This window comes from Mobula birostris, chromosome 8 (assembly GCF_030028105.1).
Source record: "Mobula birostris isolate sMobBir1 chromosome 8, sMobBir1.hap1, whole genome shotgun sequence".
NCBI classification, from domain to species: domain Eukaryota; kingdom Metazoa; phylum Chordata; class Chondrichthyes; order Myliobatiformes; family Myliobatidae; genus Mobula; species Mobula birostris.
The window spans coordinates 161,685,838-161,697,223 of NC_092377.1; the positions used below are offsets into that span (position 1 = coordinate 161,685,838).

An 11,386-nucleotide genomic window follows, 5' to 3' on the forward strand; every position below is an offset into this window, starting at 1 on the left:
ACCCGCCCAATCACCGCCTCCCTTCTTTTAACGTCTTTCCTCCCTCCCAACGGTTTTTTAAATTTTGTTTTTCGCACGCGGCCTTTTGAGGGGTACTGGCCACACAAGCCATTGCGATACCGCTTGTAAGTTGAAATGTCCTTATTTCGCTCTGTGGTATTTTAACTCCGGTGCAGTAAAATAAAGGAAAAAAGCCTGTACTTGACGTGTGGAGTGTGGCCAATTAGATCAGACCTCCCACATTCGTCCCGCCTATCATTTGGCTTTGACTATTTATTGATAACTTAATACGATGTGTTCACTAAAAGGAACGCCTAAATATATTTCATGCTTCTTTTTATGAAGTTCAAATGAGTGAAGTTACTTTAGTAAGAAGTGTTTGGAAAGGGAACCTTAGAGATCCTGTGATTGGCATTCCCATCAGCCAATCAGTGGCCCTGTCATTTTGGGCGCGGGATCTGGCAGCAGCCGGTGATTGACAGTAGCACCAGCCATTCCAAAAGAGAATTAATTCTTAAACGCAATTTGAAAACTCATTTTGGAAAGCAACAGCATATTGCATCTGTGTATTAGCATTATAAACATTGCATCTCTTCAGTTTGCTCTCAGAATTCTTCCTGCAAGATAAGCACGCAACGATAGTGATTCATAACTTAACGAGTGTTAGCTGACTATTATGTTGACCATCTTTAAAAGATTGCTTTTTTTAAATTTCGTGTTAGCCAGATTTTAAATGTACATTTGCATTAACTTTATGTATACAAAATAAACATTTGGTTCCGCAACAGGTTGTCTTTTAGGCAGTTTGCGCCATCTGGTCCTCCCAGTTGGGAACTGTGTACAGTAAGGATAAGCAGCGGAAGGTTTACGGATTTAAAAATGCGCCACAACCACGCCTTTTCAAAGGGAAGAACTGATCCACTTCTTCACATGTTTAAATTTGATTTCTTGAAATTTGCATTGGCACCTTTACTCGAATTTTAATTTCCTGTTTCCTCAGGATTTTCCTGAGCAGTCAGTCAGATACGCGCCTTTGCTCCTTATCTCTTGACTATAAGATCTATCAATTGCAAGAAACAAGCCAGAGAAATTTAGCGGATTGAGCAGCATCTATAGAGGGAGAGGAATTTTTTTGATATTTTGACTGGATTGACATGGAGTTTCTCCAGCTGATTATTTGTTGCTCTAGATTCCAGCATTTGCTGTTGTGTTTCAATCAACTGTAGTTCAGAAATTTTTAACTAAAGCAGCATTTGCGAAAACAGTACTAAAGTGTGAAGAAGTATTTTCGGATTACACTCCTGGTTAGCCCAGATGTTTAAATAATGCCCTATTTTGTTTTGGGTTTCAGTCACCACAGAATATACTGTAGTTCCTCTATATTTTCCCTAGTGAATTACTTCATTGTTTCAAACACTGCTATTAACAGATTGCTGACCTGTTTAAACTGTCTGCAATTGGAGGTATCTGATATGGGCAATACAGGATGTCCAGAGGCTGGAGATCTGACCTCATGTTCCTTGCAACTGTCAAAGAGATGGGTTTATAGCAGGCACACTCTCACAGGCTCGCTACTCAGCTTTGGAGCAATTAGACAACTGCAAAACATATGTTAGGCCGCTGTTTATGATTACAGCTCAGCGTTTAACACCATTATTCCCTCGGAACTAATAACCAAGCTTGAAAATCTGAGCTATAATTAGATCCTTGACTTCCTACACTCAATGAAAATGGGCAGTAACATCTCATCATTGACTATCAACACAGGGATGTGTGCTTAGCAAACTGCTCTACGTTAGTGACTGGCAAAGCACAGCTCAAAGGCTTTCTGTAAATTCACTGATTACACCACTGTTGTTTGTAGAATCTCAAATATCTACGAGGAGGCTTACAGGAGCGAGATAGATCAGCTGGATGAGTGGTGTCACAGCCACAACCCAACTGATTGTGGACTTCAGAAAGGGAAAGTTGAGAGAACACACACCAGTTCTCATTGAGATGTGAGTGGTGGAAAAGGTGACAGCTTTTTTGCATTAACTTCATGTGAACAAAATAAACATATGGTCCCTCAACAGGCTCTCTTTTTAGACAGTTTACACCATCTTAACCTATTGGATACTGAAATGCAGGGATAGAGTAGATGCAGAGAGTATGTTTCCATTAGTAGGAGAGCCTAGAATCCGAGGGCACGGCTCAGAATGAAGGGACATTTCTTTAAAACTGAGGTAAAGAAGAATTTCTTCTGCCAGAGGGTGATGAAGCTGTGGAATTCCAGAGGACTGTGGAGGCAATGTCATTGGGTATTTTTAAGGCGTGTCACATGTACCAAGATACGGGTGGCGGGGTGGAGATAAGTCTCTACCCAAGGAAGTGTAAGGCCCTCTTTCCCTCCGCTAGCCTGCAGGTCACCCTTGGGCAAGGTGTAGCATATGCTTAGCCCCCTGATCAGGGTCACGTGAAGCCATGGGAGCAGGTGGTGCATATCACAAGTCCTGGTTATGTGACCACTGACGTCAGGCAGACAATCTCTGAAGAGTATTGATAATGTCTGGGGTCACCCGTCCTGTAAAGACACTGCCCAGAAGAAGGGAATGGCAAACTACTTCTGTAGAAAAATTTGCCAAGAACAGTCATGGAAAGACCACGATTATCCACGTCATACAACATGGCACGTTACGAATGAACGAACCAAGACGTGGTGAAAACTTAGTTTGTGTGTCATCCATACATCAAGGTAGTCCAAAAGGAAAACAATAACAGAATACAGAAGATAGTGTACAGTTACAGAAGGGCCATGACAAGATAGATTGAGAGATCGAGTTCTTCTTTATTGCATAAGACTCTTTATTGCATATGGCTTGTTCAAGAGTCATATAGCAGCAGGGTAAAAGCTGTCTTTGAGCCTGTTGATACATGTCTCAAGCTTCATCTTGTAACGCATGAAATGCTAGAGGAACTCAGCAGGTCAGGCAGTATCTAGGGCGAGGAATAAAGAGTCTCTGCTTTCCCTTCTTCCCCCCACCCCTTTACTTACCAGTCCTGATGAAGGGTCTCAACCTGAAGTGTCAACTCTTTGCTCCTTTCCATATCATAGATTCTGCCTGACTTGCTGAGTTCCTCCAGCATTTTGTGCGCATTACTCTTGGATTTCCAGATCTGCAGAGTTTCTTGTGTTTTTGTATCTTGTGTCTGATGGAAGGAGAGGGGAAGAGGAGAAGAGAGAATTAATCAAAATCAGGTTTCATATCAATGGCACATGTTGTGAAATTTGTTAACTTTGTGGCATCAGTACAATGCAATACATAATAATAGAGAGAAAAAGATATATATATAAATAAGTAGTGCAAAAAAATAACAAACAAAAAAGTAGTGAGGTAGTGTTCATGGTTTCAATGTCCATTCAGAAATCAGATGGCAGAGGAGAAACAGCTTTTCCTGAACGTTGAATGTGTTTCTGTACTTCCTTCAGGCTCCTGTACCTCCTTCCTGATGGTAACAATGAGAAGAGGACAGGACTCCTTACAAAATGCAGCCGCCGTCTTGCCTTCTTTATGGTTGCATCGATGTGATTGTGTTGGAGGGGTCTTTGATTATGTTGACTGCTTTTCTAAGGCCGAGAGAAGTGTAAACTGAGTCAATGGAGGGGAAGCTACTCTGACCAAGGTGAGAGAAGTTATGGTAATGTATTATTCCTAATTATTCTTTTACTAATCTGAGTTCAATCAACTCTTAACACATTGTGCCACTTCCAACACATATAGAACCTATTCCTAAAATGTAATCTATTTGTTAGAAGCATTTTTATGTCTAATACTAGAGGGCATCTATTTAAGATGAGAGTGGATAAGGAGGTGTACTGGGCAAGTTTTTCTTACCACGGTGTGGTGGCCACCTGGAATGCACTATTAGTGGTGGTAGTAGAGACATACCGTTATATGATAGAGACATTTAAATGACTTTTAGATAAGCATGTGAATATGTAAAGAGTTGAGAGGTATGGACATTGTGTCGCAGAAGGGATTAAATTACTCGTATAGTTAGTTCAGCATATCGTGGGCCACAAAGCCTGTTCCTGTGCAGTACTGTTCTATGTTCTGTTCTATTTTTATCTCCATGTGGCAAGGAGTGACCACAGGTTTCTCATAATTTTCCATCTGGAGGAGGTGCTAAACAGTATTCCTGCCAAAAGAGAAGAGCATCTTACAAAATATAAACTGGAGATGCACATTGTTTTAAAACTCTGATGCAGTTCTGAGCGGTCACTGGCTTCACCAACCAGGCAGAATTCTTTGATGAACTGGCAAACCTCTTACCCGCAAAGACCTCTCTGTTGGTCTGTTCACCCCCTGCAGTCCTCTTTAATGCTCAGCACTGCTGGCAAACCAGCTGACTTCCTGGTACTGCACCCCACAATGAGTGGCCTGCCTTTCAATTCTGGCAGCTCACCAATATGGTTGAAAATGGGCTTTGCCAGATTATTAGTCAATGGTGTCAAATAATCACAATGAATGACTCCCACTGCTCGCACTCACACCACCAATGAGAAATCAGAACTTGCTGGAAAACCTCTGCAGGATGTGTCAAAGTTGGAGCATTGATCATCACTGCTGATCACTGTAAGGGTGTTAAAAGTTACTGGGAGAATGGGGTTGAGAGGGATAACAAATCAGCCATGATGGAATGATGGAGCAGACTCCACCATTGCCGAATGACCTAATTCTGCTCCTACATCTCATGGTCTTATTCACCCTATCACAGAAACTCTCTTTTTCTACATACACCTTTCTCATTTTCTTCTGACACAAAACTAGCTTTCATTCATTTCATTTCCAGTTCTGCCAAAGGGTCACCGACTCAAAACATTGATTTTTTCTTCAATCAACAGATTCTTCTTGACACAATGACATTTTCATGGATTCACAGAAAAATACAGCACAGAAACAGGCTTTTTAGTCCATGCAGTCTGTGCCGAACCATTTAAACTGCCAACTCCCATTGACCTGCACCTGGACTATAGCCCTCTGTACCCCTACCATCCATGTACCTATCCAAACTTCTGTTAGGTGTTGAAATCAAGCTCGCATGCACCACTTATGCTGGCATTTCATTCCGCACTGTTACGACCTTCTGAGTGAAGCAGTTTCCCCCCTTGTTCCCCTTAAGCTTTTCACCTTTAAATCATGACCTCTAGTTGTGGTCTCACCCAAACTCAGTGGAAAAAGCCTTCTTGCATTTACCCTATCTATACCCCTTATAATTTTGAATACCTCTATCAAAACTCCCCTCAATCTTCTACATTCCAGGGAATAAAGTTCTAACCTATTCAATCTTTCCTTATAACTCAGGTCCTCCAGTCCCGGCAACATCCTTGTAAATATTCTCTGTAGTCTTTCAACCTTATTTACATCTTTCCTATAGGTAGGCAACCAAAACTGCACACAATACTCCAAATTAGGCTTCATTGATGTCTTATGCAACTTCAACAAAACATGCCATCTCCTGTACTCAATACTTTGAATTACGAAGGCAAACGCTTTCTTTACGACCCTCTCTACCTGTCCGCCATTTATAATGAATTATGGGCCTGTATTTCCAGATCCCGCTGATCTACCCGTTCCTCAAGTGTTTTCCAGCTGTTTTGCTTTTGATTTTGTTTCAGATTTCCTGTATCTACAGTTTTTTTGATTTTTGAATACAGGCAGTTCCCAGGTTATGACAGGGTCCGTCTCCAAGAACTGTTCATAACCCAAACTGTTCATAAGACCATAAGACATGAACAAAGACAGTGCATGGGAGAGGGTCACAGAGGCAGCAGTGGTAGGAGGGTGAGCAAGCATGGGAAGAGCAGCCACCAGAGTGAACGAGTGAGTCTGCTCAATGCTTCTGGGACTGCTTAGCTCCAACCAATCCCTGATTGTTGCAGCTCAGGCATGTGGGGTGGAGAGGGGAGACCAGAGACTCCCACCATCCAGGACATGCTCTCTTCTCACTGCTGCCATCAGGAAGATGGTACAAGAGCCTCAAGACTCACACCACCAGGTTCAGGAACAGTTACTACCCCTCAACCATCAGGCTCTTGAACCAAAGAGAATAACTTCACTCAGCTTCGTTTGCCCCATCAGTGAAATGTTCCCACAACCAATGGACTCTCTTTGAAGGACTCCTCATCTCATGTTCTCAATATTTATTGATTATTTATTTATTATTATTATTTCCGATTTTTGTATTTGCACGGTTTGTTATCTTCTGCACTCTAGTTGAACGCCGTGGTTGGGCAGACTTTCATTGATTCTGTCATGGATTTATTCTATAGATTTATTGAGTATACCCAAAAGAAAATGAGCGTCAGTGTTGCATATAGTGACGTATATGTACTTTGATAATAAGATTTACTTCGAACTTTGAACGTACTCATATATGCCTGTTCCCACTCAGGAGAAGGTGACTATAGCCCTGCAATAGCCAGCAAATTCACTCCATCTATCCTGGTGGCTTCCCAAATGCTCATTCATTTGTATGACATGTTCATAAGCCAGATGTTCATGGTATGGAAAAATCAATGCCCAGAAACAGAATAGACTACCAAAAGTGGTGGATACAGGTTAGTCCCTCACAAGCAAAGCCTAAAGTACACTTACATGGAGCACTGCCACGAGAACTTAAAATCCATCATCAAAGGCTCCCATCATCCAGGCCATGCTATCTTCATGCTGCTACCTTCAGGCAAGAGGTGCAGAAGTCTTAGGTCCTACACCACCACGTTTTGAAACAGTCATTACCCTTCAACCGTCAGGCTCCTGAATTGGCGTAGATAACTTTACTCACTTCAAAACTGAACTGATTCTAAAACTTACAGATGCACTTTCAGAAACTTTACAACTCATGTTCTCGATATTAGATTTTTTTGCACAGTGTGCCTTCTTTTGCATATTGGTTATTTGTCAGTTTTTATTTATGTATAGATTTTCATCATTTCTGTCATATTGTTTTATTTTTCCTCTAAATGCCTGCAAGAAAATGAATTTCAAGATGGGTATATATGCATACTTTGATAATAAATTTACTTTGAACCAGGGGAGCATCAGTAGTCAGCAATGACCTTCATGATGCCCATGTAACAGTTTTATCTGATCTTTATTGGGGAATCAGCTCAGTCATTTCTGGTCTCATCAGAGCCCTTTCTCCTCCATTAACAGGGTACGTAGATTTCTGTGCAAGAAAATTAACGAAGCTTATGTCGAGGAAAAGCACTGAAGTTGCAATGGATTTAAGGCAAGGTTGTTGCCAAAATTTTAATTATGAAGGGAGATCGACTATGGCGGAATTATTTTCTTTGAGACAAAGGCTGATGAGGGATTTAAATGAGTAGGGTGACATTATGAGAAGCCTAGGTCGAGTGAGAAGGAAGGCATATTTTTCTTAACGCCGAGGTCGGTAACTAGGGGTCAGGATCACAGGAAAGCGCAGGAATAAAACTTTCATGCAATGAGTGTGCATCCTGGAGTTCATCTACTGTATGTTTCAAAAGAGCAGTTGATGTGCCATTATTAATAGGGCTACCAAAACAAAAGAGATAAGTCTATGGAAATGCAAGAGCTGGCCCAAGGCATTCCATTTGCTGAGGCAGGATTAGGGTCCTGCAGGTTGGTTTAAGAACCTGGTTCTTGTGGGAAAGCAGCTGTTCCTAAACCTGCTTGCGCAGGACTTCAGGGTCCTGATGAAAAGTCTTGTCCCAAAACTGCTTACTCTTTTCCATAGATGCTGCCTGACCTACTGCGTTCTTCCATCATTTTATGTGTGTTGGTCTGTACCTGACAGTAGCAGCAAGAAGAGGGCAACACCTGAATGGTGGGGGATCTTTGGTGATAGATACCTTATTCTTGAGGTAGCATCTCTTGTAGATATTATCAATAGTGGAAGGGTTATTCCCATGATGGACCAGGCTGTGACCACAACCATTCTGTGTTCTTATATGTTCAAATTGTCATACAAGGCCATAATGCAACCTATCAGGATACTTCCAACGGTGCATCTGTAGAAGCTTCTTAGAGTATTTGGTGACATACCAGGGCGGCAGGTTGGAGACACATCACTACCAAAGGAAGTGTATTATCAGAGTACATAGTGGATGTAAGTGCCACTGGGCAATAGCCATTTAGATAGGTTACTGCACTCTTCTTGGGCACTAGTATGATTGAAACCTGCTTGAAGCAGTGGGTACCACACACTGCCGGAGTGAGAGGTTGAGATATCCGTGAAATACACCAGCTAGTTGGTTGACACAGGTTTTCAGTACTCGGCCAGGTACTCATTCTGGACCGGGTGGTTTCCTGAGATTCACCCTTATGAAAGCAGCCCGTGTGCCATCTTCAGATAGTGAGACCAAAGGATTATCAGGAGATAGGGGTGTGTGCAATGGTTCCTTCCTGTCCTGGTGGTCAAGACGAGCATAGAAGGTGCTCCTTCCCTGTTCTAGCCTGCATGTCACCCTTTGACAAGGTGTGGCTGATGCCAGGAAGACAATCTCTGAAGAGTTTTGATAATGGCTGGGGTCACTGTCCAGAAGAAGGCAATGGCAAACCACTTCTGTAGAAAAATTTGCTAAGAACAATCAGGGTCATGGGACCTTGATTGGTTACATCATACGAAACAGCATATAATGATGATGGTGATGTACCAAATCTCCTTAAGCTTCTAAGAAAGTAGAGGTGGCTTCTTTGTGATTGCATCTTTGTACTGAGTCCAGGACATTCCAGCTCTTATGTTCTGGCCAATGAAGGCCAAAATCCCTGATGTCTTCCTCACTATCCTATGATCCTATCTCTTCTGACTTGAGGAGTGGGCACACCCACAAATATCAGTTTCCATTGATTTATCTGCTGATCTCCAGCTTACTCCAGCCCTTTTAGGTTTTCTAAACCCCTATTTCCAACATACTCCTTCCATTCTGGTACAGTACTCACATACTGCACTTGAAAAACTGTTTGTAATTATGGTGCAGATCAGTGCCAGAATGAGCACCCAACCAGCAAATGGCTTCACAGAGGTCATATTGACAGTAGCATGAATTGAAAATGAAGATTGCTGTCTGATGCAACCCAGTCAATAGATTACCTGCACCCTTTAACATTCTCTAAGAACAGCAATGCAGGGAAACTTCCAAGCAAGATTTCAGTGAGAAATAGAAGAAGCTGAAGATGGAATTCAGTGTGAGCTGCCGCGGGTCTGCCGAACACTAATTCATATGAGAAAAGGATTGATTTAAAGTATGCACCTTCCTGTACACAAAGGGGCACTGTTGCTAAACACACAAACAATGAATTGTAAGAGGATCAAAATAAAAACTCAGACCATAATGTGATACTATTCGCTGCTCAGAGCTTCCATCAGTGTTGATGCAAATTACTTGCATTTAAATTTGGGAATTGGATGGATCATATGAAAAAAGCTGAACATACACTGCTAAAGAAATGGTAGAACAAAAATTACATTTCCATTAAAGATTTCATTAAGTTATTACAGTTTCAGTCAATGTTTCTCTCTTCTTTCATTATAAGCCATTTATATAATGAAGTAGCAATTTTCACCCCTGCTCCCCCCAATCTTTCTCATCCAACTTGTTACTAACTTTATCCAAACTCACCCCAGTTCTTGTAGTTCCCACTGATCTACAATTAATCTACAGTTGCTGTTTTCATTCGAGAACACCTCAAAAAATAAAACAAAATTCACCTTTGTTACCAGCCTACCTTTCCTATCTCCACAATCTTTCTGAGCATAAAATATCCCAAGATCTCTCCATTTCTCTATTCCCAAACCAGTGTCAGAATCATAATCGTTTATTATCACTGACTTGTCTCATGAAATTTGTTGTTTTACAGCAGTAATACAGTGCAATACATGAAAAAATTACTGAGTTATGGTAAGAAAAAAAGATAAATAAATGAACAGTGCAAAAAGCGAGCAAAATAGTGAAGTAGTGTTCACGGGTTCATGGACCGTTCAGAAATCTGATGTTGGAGGGGTAGAAATTGTTACTAAAACCTTGAATGTGGGTCTTCAGGTTTCTGTACCTCCTTCCTGATGGTAGCAATGATACATGGACATGTCCTGGGTGGTGGAGGTCCTTAATGATGGATGCCACTTTTTTGAAGCATCGCCTTTTGAAGATGTCCTCCACAGTGGCGATGCTAGTGCTCAAGATGGAGGTGACTGAGTTTCCAACTGTCTGCAGTTTATTCCGATGACACATCCATGCCAGATGGTGATACACGGTACATCTGTAGAAATGTGCTCAAGCCTTTGGTGACATACCTTGAGCATCCCTAAGATTTTTTTCACTGTCAACAGTCTACACAATCTGAACTTTTGAAATTTTCAAAATATAAATTGTCTTTCCTCCATGTATTAATATTACCCAGTGTTGCCCAATGTTAATTCTTCTCACATTTATTGGGAAATTCTGGAACACATTATTCAGGAAGTGGCAACAGAACTGTTAGAAATGCATAATGTGATCAGACAAAGTCAACACAGTGTTATGGAAAGGAGATTATGTTTGACAAATTTTGAAAAGTGCTTTGAGAAATTTCACCAGCAGGTTGGACAAGGGGGAAACAGTGGATGTATTGAATTGGATGCAAGAAAGGCGTTGGCTGTGTTTCTCAGAGTAATATATTAGGATGGAGGGAATGTTGGTTCACTGACCAAAAATACTAAGTCAGTATTAATTTTTGGGCATTTAAACCAGTGACCGTTGATCAAGATTCAATTCCCATCACTGTTTGTAAGGAGTTTGTACATTCTCCCTGTGACCTCCAGCTGCCCTGGTTTCCTCCAACATTCCAAAAATGTGTAGGTCAGAGTTAGTGAATTGTAGGCATGCTATCCTGGCACTGGAAGCATGACGACACTTTTGGGCTAGCCCCAGCCCAATCTTCAGACTGTTTTGATCAATGACAATCAGCACATTTCACTGCATGTTTCAATGCTACATATGACTAATTGGCTAATATTTAATATTTTCAGGTGCTCAAACCATAGCTAGTGCGATGTCACAGAGATCAGTGCTGGGACCTTAGCCGTCAGATTGTTTTGATGTCACCCTATTGCTGTTATGTAAGTTGCATAAAGAGTGAATACTTCATTAATAAGGTTTACAGAGCAGTGCTGTTGGGTTTTCCTGAGTAATGTTGGACTGACACTGGCGGCTCTAATAAGCATTCCATATTGGTACCTTGGCTTGCTCCTGCAAGTGCCACCATAAACTCTATAGATGCAACCTTTGCAACTTTAACGGTGACAAAACACAATGCAAGCAACTCCCTTCCAGTCATTGGGGAGTGTCGCAATGGAATAAATGGTTGCTGCAATGATGTGGTTTCTT

General features: G+C 41.5%; 1 long non-coding RNA gene across 1 annotated transcript; it reads left to right on the forward strand.

Moving 5' to 3' along the window:
• Positions 1-65: 65 nt before the first annotated feature.
• LOC140201887 (uncharacterized) lies at positions 66-11,146 on the forward strand. Its single transcript, XR_011886975.1, has 3 exons — positions 66-125; positions 3,470-3,663; positions 11,029-11,146. It is a non-coding gene; the product is annotated as an uncharacterized lncRNA (long non-coding RNA).
• The last annotated feature ends 240 nt before the right edge of the window (positions 11,147-11,386 follow it).